Genomic DNA, 14,420 nt, shown 5'->3' on the forward strand with positions numbered 1-14,420 from the left:
TCTTGCCTGGAAAATCCCATGGACGGAGGAGCCTGGGAGGCTGCCGTCCACAGGGTCGCAAAGAGTCGGACACTACTGAGCAACTTCACTTCACTTCACTTCTTATCTATATCTATGAAGTGAAGTGAAGAAGTGAATAAGCCTTGATACCTCGCACTTTCCAATCCCTTATATACTTTCAAGCTTTGACCTAAACCTACTCCTCTCTATCTTCACTGCCACCACTCTAACCTAAGCCACCAGCATTTCTCACCTACACATGTAGCTGCTGTTCTCTCTTGACTGGTCACCTGCTGCCACCCTCCATCCTCCAGCCATTCTTCATGCCTGACATTTATTAACTGAATGAAGGGACAAGTGAATATCACTAACCCCTCACTTAAAATCCTTGACTGGTTTTCTTTTACACTTAAATCTATTCTACACTTAAATCAAAGCCATGGGACTTCCCTGATGGTCTAGTGGCTAAAACTCTGTTCTTCCAGTTCAGGGGGGCCGGGTTTGATCCCTGGTCAAAGAACTAGGGTTTCCCTGGTGATTTGAATGGTAAAGAAACTGCCTGCAACTCAGGAGACCTGGATTCAGTCTCTGGGTCAGGAAGATCCTTGGAGAAGGAAATGGCAACCCACTCCAGTATTCTTGCCTGGAAAATTCCATGCACAGAGGAGCCTGGTGGGTTATAGTCCATGGGGTCTCAAAGAGTCAGACCCGACTGAGCGACTAACTTTCTTTTAAGGAACTAGATCCCACATGCCACAACTAAGACCCAGCAAAGCCAAATAAAAGTAAATAAATATTAAAAAGAAACCAAACTCCTCTTGTAAGACTGCTTACAAGGGCCAACATGATCTATCCCCCTACCTACCTCCTTTGCCTCATCCCTCACTTTTCTGCCCTATTTGCATCAGAAAAAATAAACTATCAATCATCATGCCCTTGGTACATTATACTTTGTACATCCCAACAGCATTTGTCCTCGTTTGGCAAAGTTCCACTTATCCTTCAAGGCTTATTCTTAGTCTCCTTCTCTGTGAAGACTTTGATTTCATCAAGGAATCTGTTCTTTCAATATGCTTCCAAAGCACTTAGCAGCCACCTCTAACCTGCACTCAGTGATCACTATCTGATAATTCTGTTATCTGAAGTACGTAGGAGTCTTATTCTTCTGTGCATTTTGTCTACTGAATCTTTTTTTTTTCCTCAGTGACAACCTGTTTATTGAATTTTGCAGCAGTATGGGGTATCTCCTATTGTATACTAGAACCCAGGATTCAGAGAGGTGATAAAGTGGCAATGGTTAATTGGACAATCTTGTCTCCAAGAAGAACCTTCCATTCTATCCCTGATTCTGCAGTAGCTGCCAGGTGGATCACGCTGCTGCTGGAACCGTCCTGTTTCATGGCCAAAGATAGAGTATTGGCAGTGGATTGCAGACATTCTTTCTTTGTCACGCCTTCCTGGTAGGTAGCCTCAACATAGCCACAGATATAAGAGCTCCTGGAGTCCCCAGTGGTGAAGGCCTACCTTACCATCATACCCTCCATAGGTACTGAGGACACCTGTCGCCCTTCTTGGGAGTCCCAGCCCTCGGTGATGATTCCTGCCATCAGGTCTTTTCGGTATCGGTAACACATCTCCTTAAGGAGGCTGGCTGCCGTGTGTACCAGTGGAGGCTCAGTCAGCTCAACACTGTGCCAACCAAGCTGATAAGCGACTACATCGGCTTCTGACTGAGTGTCAGCTGCTGAGCCTGAGTGGCAACAGAAAGTACCACCGTGAATAGGGATCAGCTTGTCAGTCACTCGATTGGTGGTGTATGACTCCGTGGTTGTTCTGAAGTTGGCTTCTAGAATTATGTTCCCATCAAATTTCACGGCCATGATAGGGATCCCTGTGAAGACTTCCTGGTTTTCCCAGTCAGAGGCAATGGCCTTGGGCCCCCAGACTGGCCCCTCTCCCAGAGCAGCTGCTAAGGTGGCTGCAATCTTCCTGCACCGATATTGCTATGTCTACTGAACCTTACTCATGATGGATTGTTTCCTTGTATACTTTAGCAGTTGTTTCCTTGTGGATTATTAGCTGTTTGGAAGGGCTCTATATATAGGAACTCTGTGTAACCTGCAATGATGGGGGGCGGGGAGGGGGTCCGTGGAGGAAATCTGGAGATTTGCATTAGTTTCTGCCAAGAATCTGAGAGGTACTTTTGGAGTAGATCTCCTTAAATGTTAATTTCTCAGCCTTGGAGTTTCTTAGATATGCAGGTATGTAAATATGAACCCCACATTCATCACCTCATTTTCATCAAGGACAAGCATGTAATTTCAAATTCTTAAAGATAATTTCTTTCCCCATCCAAAGACCAGTTTGTTTGGACCTATATCCCTTTTGTCTTCTTTGCTAAAGACATATATCCTTTTTGTCTTCTTTTGTCTTCTGTACTCAGACATTTGCTTGTTTTCCCCTAGTCTGCACTTTCACTGTTGGTATAGCCTTTTAAGTGTCCTAGGTTTATCAAGGCTCTCAGTTACAACACTTAACTTCATGTAAGTCAAAGCCTTCATCTCCCCCAAATGTCTATTAAAACCCAAATGGTTGCAGGTCCATTTGTGCATTTAAAAGGATGTTTATTGTTTTTATCTCCAGCAGTTCCATGTGCTGTGTAGCAGGAAGTTCCAGATATTATCAGAAAAGGAAGTCCAACTCAATAGTTAGTAGACAGAATTGTCACTGTCTGTTTACTTGTCTATTTTCTCCATGAGTATCAAGCCCTGAGAGGGCAGAGACAGGGTCTGACTCATCTCTGGCTCAAGACACCCATCTAAGAGACTTCACACAGAGTAGAAGCTCAGGGCATTTGTTGATGCCAAACTTCCGTTCAAACACCCCTATTGATGGGGAGCTCAGTTTCTCCCACTCCCAGAGTAATCTTTCCTTTGGGAAGAGTTGTGTTACCTGGGTGACTATCTGGCTAGTGGGGGACATCCCTGCCCCTTTTCTGTGTTTATTCTTCCCAACACTTGGCTTACTCATTCAGATTCTGCAGAGTAGGGCTCAGGGTCTGGATGATCCCAGTGATAACCCGTACTTTGCATTTTGTTCCAGGAGAAAGCACATGGGCAGGTTCAAGAGCAGGTGGCGCAGTGGTAAAGAGTCTGCCTACCGGTTCAGGAGACGCCAGAGACGTGGGTTCGATCCCTGGGTTAGGAAGATCCCCTGGAGTAGGAAATGGCAACGCACTCCAGTATTTTTGCTTGGAAAATTCCATGGTCAGAGGAGCCTGGTGGGCTACAGTCCAAGGGGTCACAAAGAGTTGGACACAACTGAGTGAGCCCACACAAAGTTCTCATGCACTGTTAGTGGAAGTCTAAACTGCCACGACATTTTGGAAGAGCAACTTGACAGCGTCTACTGAAATTTTAAGTATGTATAACTATTAATCTTGCAGTTTACTTCTTTGAATCTATTCTATTCATATTAATACAAGAAGAGTTACTGCAGCATTGTTCGTGGAAGCAAAAATTGAAACCCAACCAAATGTCCATCAATATGTGTTCAACTAAATAAACTTTCCACAGCCATAGCAGTGGGAAATTGTAAGATGGTCTTTGTTTTTAATGAGGAAGACCTAAGCATATTGACATAAGTAGAACTCCAGTGTCATATTACTGAGTGAAAAGTGTGAGTCTGCAGGACAGAGTATATCATATGACATACTAACAAAGAAACAAACTAACTCATAAGCAGTATAAATTGGTACATCCTGAAGGCTATTTGGCAGTTTCTATCAACTTTAAAATACTATTTAAACTTTTAAAATAACCTCAGCTGACTAATCCCCACTAATAGGCATTCATCTTACAAATAAATAGGCAAAATAATGGATAAAATATTTAATTACAGCATTGTTTGTAATAAAATATTAGAAACAACTTTTTATTTTCCGTAGGGGACTGGATAAATATTGTGTATAAATATAATGGGATACCATGTATGTGTGAAAAAGAAGGAGGCTATTTTCCATACTGATTTTTAAAAGTCTGAAAAATATACTATAAAATGAAGAAAAACAAAGTGCAGAAGAGTCTTTCTTTCTTTAGAAAATACATATACGTATTTACACGTTGAGTTTTAAATGCTAGACTATCTCTGGAAGGAATTACAAGAAGCTAGAATTGGTGATTGCCTTTAGGGGAGTAAAGAGACAATTGGGAACAGAGAAGAGAGGGACACCCACTTTTCACTGTTTTCCCTATTGAACCTTTGGAATTTTGATCTCTCTCCCTGTAACTGTCAGTTCATAAAATTTTTTAAAGCATAGTGCTTCTAAAACTAGAAGCAAAACAAGCCCTTTGAAACAATACACTTCCTGTGTGTACATACATGTGTTGTGTAGAAACAAGGAAAACTCCAAATGAGGAGCAGTAGGGAAAGGTCTCTGGGATGGGACGAGGGGTGGTCAAGGGTGGCCCTGACTTTATTTTGTTTTTGTTTTTTATACTTTTTAAAAAATTACAAAGTCTGCTTGTGTTTTATATAATACTTTATATAAATTGTTGCATCATTTAAGATACATTTTAATTCAAAGATTTTGTTATTTTCTGACTTCACCATGTGGCATGTGGGACCCTAGTTTCCTGATTAGGGACAGAACCTGCACCTTCTGCAGTGGAAACATGGAGTCTTAACCACTGGATTACCAGGGAAGTCCTTTTTTTTTTTGCGGGGGGGAAGTCCTTAAATACATTTTAATTTTTAAAAATAGACTTCAGGATATTTTCCTGGTGGTCTATTGGCTAGGAATCTGTCTGCCAATGCAGGGGACGCAGGTTTGATCCCTGATAGGGGAACTAAGATCCCACATGCTGTGGGGCAGTTAAGCTCATGTACTGGAATGAAGAGACAAATAAATTTTTTTTTTCAAATAAATATTTTTTAAAAATAGACTTCAGATGGATAGAATGCAGCTACCCACACCCCCAGGCAAAGGAATGAGGCTGACCCCCTCCTTTTGGAGAGAAGGATTCACCTCATGCCATTTGTCCCACCTGCCTTCCCCAAGGACACCCTGACTCAGATTGGGGCACCCAGGGTACACCCGGCATCATCTAGAGAGCTTCTCCTGTCACCTCTTACCTACATGGCTCCCTGTCTCCAGTGTCTGAGAGTCTCTGGTCTTCAGAGCTGACTGACTGTAGGGTCATATTTTCACAGAGTCTCATTGATGTGAGGTTGAGCAGGGTCAGCCCAGGAAACTTGGGACACCTGGCTCATCTTACCTCTCTGGTGTCCCCTTCAGTGCCCCATCACCCTTCTCCCCACCTCCCAATCTGTGTTTTTCTCAGAACGCTCAGTGGATAGAAGGCGTCTAGAAAACCCATTTAACTAAATGAGTAGGGAGTGAGTGCTCCCTTTCTCTTGACTAGGTGCATTTTAGGAGGCATCTAGAGAGGGCAAGGCTTGGGAACTTCCCTGGTGGTCCAATGGTTAAGACTCCAGGCTGCCAATGCAGGCGGCACAAGTTCAATCCCTGGTCAGGGGACTAAGATCCCATATGCCACGAGGCAGGGCCAAAAGATTTAAAAAAAAAAAAAAAGGGGCAATGCTTAACTGTGAGGGAGGACCCAGTCAATGGTGGAATTTCTGGCAGTAGTGAGGAAGGGGTCCTGAGGCAAAACGGTTTTGCTGTCACTCTTCGGTCATTTTATAGGTAATGCTGTATAGCATTACCATATAGCACTTAAGAGCTGTGTGGACTCTGGAGTCAGGCCGATAGGGTTCATATCCATCTGTCATCTGTGCATGCGTGCTAAGTTGCTTTAGTCATGGCTGACACTATGTGACCCTGTGGACTGCAGCCTGCCAGGCTCTACTGTAGGGGAGAATTTTCTGTCAGACCTCCAGCAGATAACTCAAAGTCTCCATGCCTGAGTTTCCAAACCTGCAAGATGGGGACCACAAAAGGATCTTCTTCAAAGGACAGTAGTGAATCTACATTGAGATGTTACGTGCAAAACCTTTAGAACATCTCCTGGAACAGAGAAAGCGAGTAAGCAATGTTAGCCATGGTTATTATTACTTGTACAAATGCTTTTTTTCTTTTCTTTTTTAAAGGGCACAAATTACAAAGCTTTGATAGTCCCTGCAAGAAAAATCCAATCTAGCAAGTTAACACAGCTCCTGGATAGACAGTGAAGAGGTATTAGTCAACAGCTTTGTAATCCCACCCAAGTCAGGAGCCGTGGTCATGACACAGTGAACAAAAGTCTAAAGGAAATGATGTTCTGACCAAAATCTGTGACGACTTCATCTCAGAGATGCAAGCCTCTGACCTGGGAGTTATGAATGGCTCCAGTGTTCTTGCTTGGAGAATCCCAGGGACGGGGGAGCCTGGTGGGCTGTTGTCTCTGGGGTCACACAGAGTCGGACACGACTGAAGCGACTTAGCAGCAGCAGCAGCAGCAAACTCAGAGGAGCTGGTGCGAGTTGACTGAACATGTAGGTCAGTGGTCACATTGTATTTTCTTAACTAAATTGAGTAAATATATTTCAGTGTTGCCTTTTTTTTTGTTCTTTTAAATCACTTTTTTGAGGTATAATCAATTTTGACAAATATATCTACCCTACCATCCCACAATCAAAACAGAACACTTCTACCACTCTAGAAAGTTCCCTCACTCCCCTTTGTAGTCAGTCCATCTGCTCATCCCCAGGAAGCTATGGATCTGCTTCCTGTCCGTATGTATTACTTTTGCCTGTTCTAGATCTTCTTATAATGGAATCCTATGGCATGTACTCTTTTGCTTCTGGTTTCTTCTGTAAAGCATGATATCTTTTTTAAACATTTATTTTTATTTATTTTTGGCTGTGCTGGGTCTTTGTTGCTGTGTACAGGCTTTCTCTAGTTGCAGCGAGTAGGGGGATTATCTAGTTGCAGTGTGTGGGCTTCTCACTGCGGTGGCTTCTCTTGCTGCAGAGCACAGGCTCTAGGGCATGCGGGCTTCAATAGTGTGGCCCACAGGCTTAGCTGCCTCGTGGCATGTGGGATCTTCCTGGACCAGGGATCGAACCCATGTCCCCTGCATTGGCAGGCAGATTCCCAACCACTGGACCCCCAGGGAAGTCCTACATTTTGAGAGAATAAAGATGAATTAAGTCTGAACTCTAGGAGGAGAGGGTGAAGAGCTTAGACCTGGAGGTAGAAGCCTCAAGTTCCTGTTCTGTCCCTCTTGCTCGCATATTCTGTTCCCTGGGCTAGTCCTACCCTCTCATCCAGACTTCAGTTCCCATATTTGTAAATTTGTGGCACTAAATGATCTCTAAATACCATTCCATGCAATTCTATTACAGGTAGAAGGGTTTTTTTCTCCTTCAAGAGGTACTTTTTTTTTTTTAAGGTTCATAGGTAAGGTTCTGCCCCAGGATCTTAGAGTAGACCCAGTCAATTCCTCTGGCAGAAAGGTAGGGGAAAGTCCTACCAACTAGCAATGAAGAAACAGAAAACCAACTAGCAATGAAGAATAAGCAGGGAGGCCCCAGGAAAGTCTTGGAGCAGATCAACAAATATTTACACTCTACTCAGAGCCTCTGGGCATCCCAGGTGTTGGGCTCAGTGGTAAAGAACCCACCTGCCAATGCAGGAGACACAAGAGATGTGGGGTTCGATCCCTGAGCAGGAGGAAATGGCAACCCACTCCAGTCTTCTTCCCTGGGAAATCCCATGGACAGAGGAGGCTGGTAGGCTACAGTTCAGAGCGTTGTAGGGTGTCAGTCACGACTGAGTGACTGAGCACGTGCACAGAGCCTCTGTCTCTGGCTTTTCTGCCCACAACTCCTGGCAGGAGACTCTTGGCTGGAATCAAGAGTCCTGGAGGATTTTTAAGATGCAGGAAGAGTTCTGAGGACTTCAGAGAGTAGGCCGTGGTGAAGAGCCGAAGCTACCACTCCGGGTCCCAACAACAGGGTGGGCAGAACCGAGGGAAAAGGCAGTAAGAAGAGCTTGATCCAGAGGATGGATCAGAATCTGTCAAAAAACATCACTGAGTCCAAAAGCTCCCAGTATCCAAATAAATCCGAGGCTTCCAAGTGGCTCAGGCTTAGCACCTTTAACATCACGTTCAAGAACTGCAGTATGAAGGGCAAATTGTTGCAAACAAATGAAAGGTTTAAATATAGGGGACTATCTGAATAAACTTCAATCCATCCTTAATGTGAGACAATGAAATACTATGTGGCTGTCAACAAAGAATTAGGCAGCTCTGTATATACTGCAAGGGACTGTTCTCCAAAATATATTGTTAAATTTAAAAAAAAGCAAATTTCAGAAAAGTGTGCATAGTACACTATCATTTGTGTTCAAAATAGGGGGATCATACCTACATATGCATGCTTGTACATGTAGAGATTATTTCTGACAGTTCACACGAGAAGCTGGTAACAGCAGTCCCCCCTAGGGACTAGAAGTTGATTGGAGGGTCCCAAAGGCAAAGAATGGGAGGGAAACTTTTACCCTTTGTTCTCTGAGATTTCAAATCATGTCCATTTTAAACTATTCAAAAATGGATAAAAATGTAGTAAATCCAAGAACAATAGTCCAGCTCCCAAGAGCAATTTAAAAATGACTCTAATATTTATCTGTAACTCTCGAGAGACATCAAAGGGTCTCCACCCCTTGTCAACACTCTTTAGAATCTCCTTTGTTCTCACCAGTCCTCCCAAGCCCCACTGCTGCCTCTCAGTGTTGCTCACTTACCAAATCTGTCATTTCCCATCAGAAACTGTCCCCCTAGGCCCTTTTCCACAAGTCTTGCTTTTTTCTTTCCTTCCTTCTTTCCTGTCACTTCTCTGTCCTGTTTCTGTCTCCCTGTTATCCCAGTTCTCTACCTAAAAAGCCTGGAAATTGGTCAGACAAGAAAAAACTCTCCTTAGAAAGCAACAGGCAGAAAAAAAGTGAGCAGGCAAAGGAATTCCCCATGTGTGTGTGCCAAGTGGCTTTAGTCGTGTCCGACTCTTTGTGACCCTATGGACTGTAACTTGCCAGGCTCCTCTGTCCAAGGGATTCTTCAGGCAAGCATACTGAACTGGGTTGCCATGCCCTCCTCCAGAGGAATCTTTTCAACCCAGGGATCGAACCCGTGTCTCCTGCACCTCCTGCATTACAGGTGGATTCTTTACCATGGGGCCACTGCAGAAGCCCCAGAGGAATTCCCTGTCATGCAGAGAAACAGAGAAACAGAGCCCCACTGAAGGTCAGAGAATCACCTAAAGCAAGTCAGAAGCAGAGCCAAGGCAGGGGTGTAGGGCTCCTGATATATATATATTTTAATATTTGTTTATTTGGCAGTGCCATATCTTAAGTTGCAGCATGCAGGATCTTCTATCTTCCTTGAGGCATGCAGGATCTTTTGTTGTAGCATGTGGGATCTAAGTCCCTGACCAAGGATCAAACCTGAGCTCCCTGCATTGAGAGCATAGAGTCTTAACCACTGGATAACCAGGGAAATCCTAGAGGGCTCCTGATTTGAATCATATTCCTGGCCTTTCAACCCCAAGGTCAACTTCTACTCATCCTTCAAAGCCCATCTCAGATGTCCTCTTTTCCAGGACGGCTTCCATGGATCCTTTATTTTCCCCCCAGATTCCCCTAGTTCCTTGTTCTAATCACTATCCTAGCCTCTTGGGCTTCCCTTGTGGCTTAGCTGGTAAAGAATCCCCCTGTAATGTGGGAGACCTGGATTCAATTCCTGGGTTGGGAAGATCCCCTGGAGAAGGGAAAGGCTACCCACTCCAGTATTCTGGCCTGGAGAATTCCATGGACTGTATAGTCCATGGGGTCGCAAAGGGTCAGGCACAACTGAATGACTTTCACAGCCCTTATCTCCCTGCATTTTAAAGTCTTTGATTATATTTCTGCTTACACTGAAGGGGCTTCCCAGGTGGCGCAAGTGGTAAAGGACCTGCCTGCAAATGCAGGAGACATAAGATACATGGATAAAGTCTCTGGGTTGAGAAGATCCCCTGGAGAAGGGCATGGATCTTCTCACAAGACTTTCAGGATCAAGTGATTCGAAGCCAAGAAACAAAAGCAGAATTGTCCCATTCCTCAATGGATTTGAATGAAAACTGATAATAAAATCAGGTGCAACTCCAAGAGAAGACACTGGAGAAAAACCAAGCGGGGTCTATAAGAAGCCTCCTATATAAAGTGGCACACGTGCTGTGTGTTAAGATCACTTGTTTATTAACCAACCAAGTCTCAGTGACAACATCACTACTGTCTGAACAGCTTATGGGGGAGATTAAATGCTTGGCTCCTGATGTTTCCTGTTTCTTCACTAGCAGTCTATGAGGCTCAGTAATAAATATGTGAAACTTTAAAAAAAGGACATGTAGACTTGGGACCTATGGGAACAGTTTCTTACAGTGAGTTCCACGAATGTATGCATCTGTCAAACTTTATTGAATCCTACATTTATGACTTGTGCACTGCACTGTAATTTAATCTCCAAAACAAGGCAAAATGATCTTGTTAAAAAAAAAACAAACAAAAAAAGAGAATAAAGGGTGGACAAATTAAGGGGGCGGGGGTGGGGGGAAAGAAGGGCATGGGAACCCACTTCAGTATTCTTGCCTGGAAAATGCTATGGATAAAGGAGCCTGGTGGGCTTCAGCCCTTAGGGTAGCAAAGAGGCGGACACGACTGATGCAACTTAGCATGTTACACTGAAAGAGATTCTCCAGTATAGAAAAGGTTAGATATCTCCTGGAAAGAAACTAGGTATTCCTGAGTATGTGGTGAATTCAAAATGTACAGTGCTCTAAGAGACAGGCAGACAATGTGTTTGTTTTGGAGGCTCTGAGGAGTGACAGGTTAATTCTTTCCAAAGACAGCTTGGAGAACTTATTGGAGGAAGGTGCCTTTTGGCTGAGATATATACCCTGGATTTGCATCCCACATATGCAAATTACTCGATTTCAACTATATGACTTCAGCAAAAGAAATTATTTGCAATAAGACAAAATGTACTAGAGTAAGATGAATAACTCAAACTGCTTCTTAATTTTCACGCAAAAAAACTTTTCAACACACTCACAAGGCTGAAATCAAGCCCGTGTTCTCATCTGGAGACCCAAATAGGGAAAGTTTGGCCCTAGGCTCCCTCATGTTATAGGCAGAATTCATTTTCTTGCTGCCGTACTACTAAGATTTCCGTTTTTTTAGTATTTTGGGCAGGGACCACTCTCAGCTTCCAGAAGTCCCTCTTGGGTCCTTGCCATGTGGCCATCTTCACAACACGGCAGTTTGCTCCTTCAAGGCCAACATAGGAGGGTCTGCTGCTCAGGAAAATGATTTTTTTAAAAATACTGTACATTTTTTCACACACAGTCTTTATAGTTGTACGTTATTTATTATCGAACATATAAGCACATAGAAGACGGAGCCAGCCATTTTGCAGATGAGAAAACTGAGGCCCAGACAAAGAAAGTGACTTGGACAATGAACCTAGGATAGAACCAGGATTGAAATCTGGATTTACCGACAATCGGGCCAAGGTTTTTTTCATGGTGTATACACACACACACACACACACACATACACCACAGTTACCCCCAATTCAAATATCTCTTGGTTGAACAACAAAGTTTTTTGAGTATAGGTTCTAAGGAAGTGCCCCTTGGTTAAGGTATAGGTCAGTCTTTTGGGGGAATATGGGGATTATGTTTACCTTAGCTGGCTTTACCAATTAAATTTATTTCCCTGTCTCAGTTTTTTCACCAGTAAAATGAGAAGAATAAATTTTATCTATATTAGGTTGTGGAGATTAAAGGAGTTATCAACACAGGTAAGGATGTAGAATGGGCTTCCCTGGTGGTGCTAGTGGTAAAGAACCCGCTTGCCAATGCAGGGGACATAAGGGACATGGATTCCATCTGGGGGTCGGGCAGATCCCCTGGACGAGGGCATGGCAACCCACTCCAATATGCTTGCCTGGAGAATCCCATGGACAGAGGAAGCTGGAGGGTTACAGTCCATAGGGTCACAAATAGACACAACTGAAGCAACTTAGCACACACATAATACCTGGCACATAGAGGTCCTAAGAGTGTCGTCATTAATATGGTTTGTTTAACTCTGTAAATCTAGGGCTAGTTCGGGGTGGGGGGTTGTGTGTCTAGAGTGATCAGGACCTGCTGGTTTCATCAGATTCCAAACTGCCCACCAGGCTCTTGCTCTCTATTTCAGAGGGGAAGAGAAGAGAGGGCAGTGGTGAGTTAGTTCTCCAGGGGGCTCATAATTTTGAGTACACTCAAGATCCCATGAGGGATACACCCAGGCTGACACATCTCTGCCCTTTGAAGTGGAGGAAACCCATGCCATTAGGGAGCCCCCAGAGTTCACTAAAGGGAAGCCCAAGGCCCAGATAGAGGAGAGGCCTCTTGACTTCCAACCCTGGAGCCTGAAAAACTGGGCTAGTTTTGGGACTTCCCTGGTGGTCCAGGGGTTAAGACTCTGTGCTTCCAATGCAGGGGACACGAGTTTGATCTCTGGTTGGGAAACTAAGATCCCATGTGCCCTGCAGCCAAAAAAGAAATATTCGGCAGGTGCTCACATCTGGGCAAAGATTAGAAGGGCATGAGCATCTGTTAACTCTGCAAATGTGAGCTCATGTGCACGTGTATGTTTGTACATGGATGTTTTCATGTATACACATAGATGCCCATGTGTATGTGTGTGTACAGGAGTGGCACCTTATGTCTGATTCGAAATGAGATTCCAGGACTACCTTCAGCATGATGCCCAGGCCAGGCCAGGGTCCCAGAATACTAAGCCCACTCCAGTGCCAACCAAGGTCAGTAGATGACTCTGTTGCTTTATAATTCTAAACAAGTAACTTAATCTCTGTGTCTCAGGGTGCCTTAGTTTCTCCACCTATAAAATGAAAATTTGGGGATGAGCTGAGCTCTGAGGTCTTCTCCAGCCCTAACAGTAAATCTCTGCAGTAGAGAGGGATAGGTCCCAGGGGTTTCAGGAGGGGATTCTACTAGGCTCAGCCACTCCACTTTCATGATACCTTTGACTCATGAGAAATGTAAGGCTGAGATCTGGCCTATCTGCCTGTACACAGGGTTTATAAGATTGGGAACAGAATCCAGGCCATTTAGGGGACCAGAGTGTATGACAAGAAACCCTTTCCCTGGGCTTGGGGGACCATAATCCTATGCCCAATAGAATGCTTCCCGTACCAGGGTTAAGGGTCCAGGTATAGGAGTCTTCTCATACCAATCATTTCTCTTGAGCTGAGCCTTTAAATTTTTTAATTGAAATATATTTTTTACAATGTTGTGTTAGTTTCAAGTATACAGCAAAGTTATTCAGTTATACATACACATCTATATTCTTTTTTTACATTCTCTCCTATTATAATTTTTTACAAGATGTTGAGTATAGTTCCCTGTACTATACAGGAGGTCCTTGTTGGTTGTCTTATATATAGTAGCATGTATATTTTAATTCCAAATTCCTAATCTATCCCCCGTTCTCCAACCTTTAGCTGTTGAACCTTTGGTTGTATCTACTTTATGCCAGGCCCAGCACAGGCTGAGTGAAGTATATAGACAAAGATCCTGCCCTTGGGAGGCCCACAGTCTACTTGGGAAAACACATATACACAATTAGTCATCATCACTTACTGTTTATTGAACAAACACATGATTGTACCGTCCATCAAGGTAGTTCTGGACACCTGGGTGGGGACAGGAAATGTGACCTAGAGGAAGAAGGAGTGAGTAGAACCTTGAAGACAGAAAAACTCTGAATTCAGAAAAGCCTGAACAGGGAATTCCAGGAGAAAGCCTGAGCAAAAGTATGGGTGTGGGAGAATGAAGAGACAATAGGAGTCTGAGCATAGCACAAGGTGGATGTCAGTGAGGAAGAGAAATGAAGTGAGAGCACCGGGGCTGGATCATGGAAGGGAAGAATGCCATATTAAGGGGCGTGGTACTGTGGGAGCCACAGGAGGTTTTAGCGCAGGCAAATGATGTGACAAGAGAGGTGTATTAGGGATTATCCAGTTTAAGTCAGCAAGAGGTGAAGAGAGGCTATGAGGTTAGCAGGAAGCAGATGTGATGGGCAGAGGCTCAAGGTTGCAAAGAATGAGGATGGTTTGGGGATACCACTCCAAGGGCCAAAACACTGCTCCCTCACTGCTACCCCTCTTCCCCAAGCCGCTGGGTATTGTTTCCCGGTTCCTTCTCCTAGTTGCTAGGATTGAGGAGTCCCTCTGGGGTTTCAGATTAGGCCAGGACAGGATTTTATCAGCAGAGCAGAAGCTCTGGCCTAGTTCTCTTCCCCCCCAACCCTGCCTCCCAGTGAGACAGATGGGCAGTGCTCAGATTCATCCCCACCAGCCCTGCTCTACTGA

At 44.1% G+C, this 14,420-nt stretch overlaps 2 pseudogenes; one reads left to right on the plus strand and one right to left on the minus strand.

Annotated features, from left to right (window-relative positions):
* LOC102174406 lies at positions 1,272–5,786 on the minus strand (annotated as a pseudogene).
* LOC102174673 lies at positions 9,984–10,184 on the plus strand (annotated as a pseudogene).

This window comes from Capra hircus, chromosome 13 (genome assembly GCF_001704415.2).
Source record: "Capra hircus breed San Clemente chromosome 13, ASM170441v1, whole genome shotgun sequence".
Taxonomy (NCBI): Eukaryota; Metazoa; Chordata; class Mammalia; order Artiodactyla; family Bovidae; genus Capra; species Capra hircus.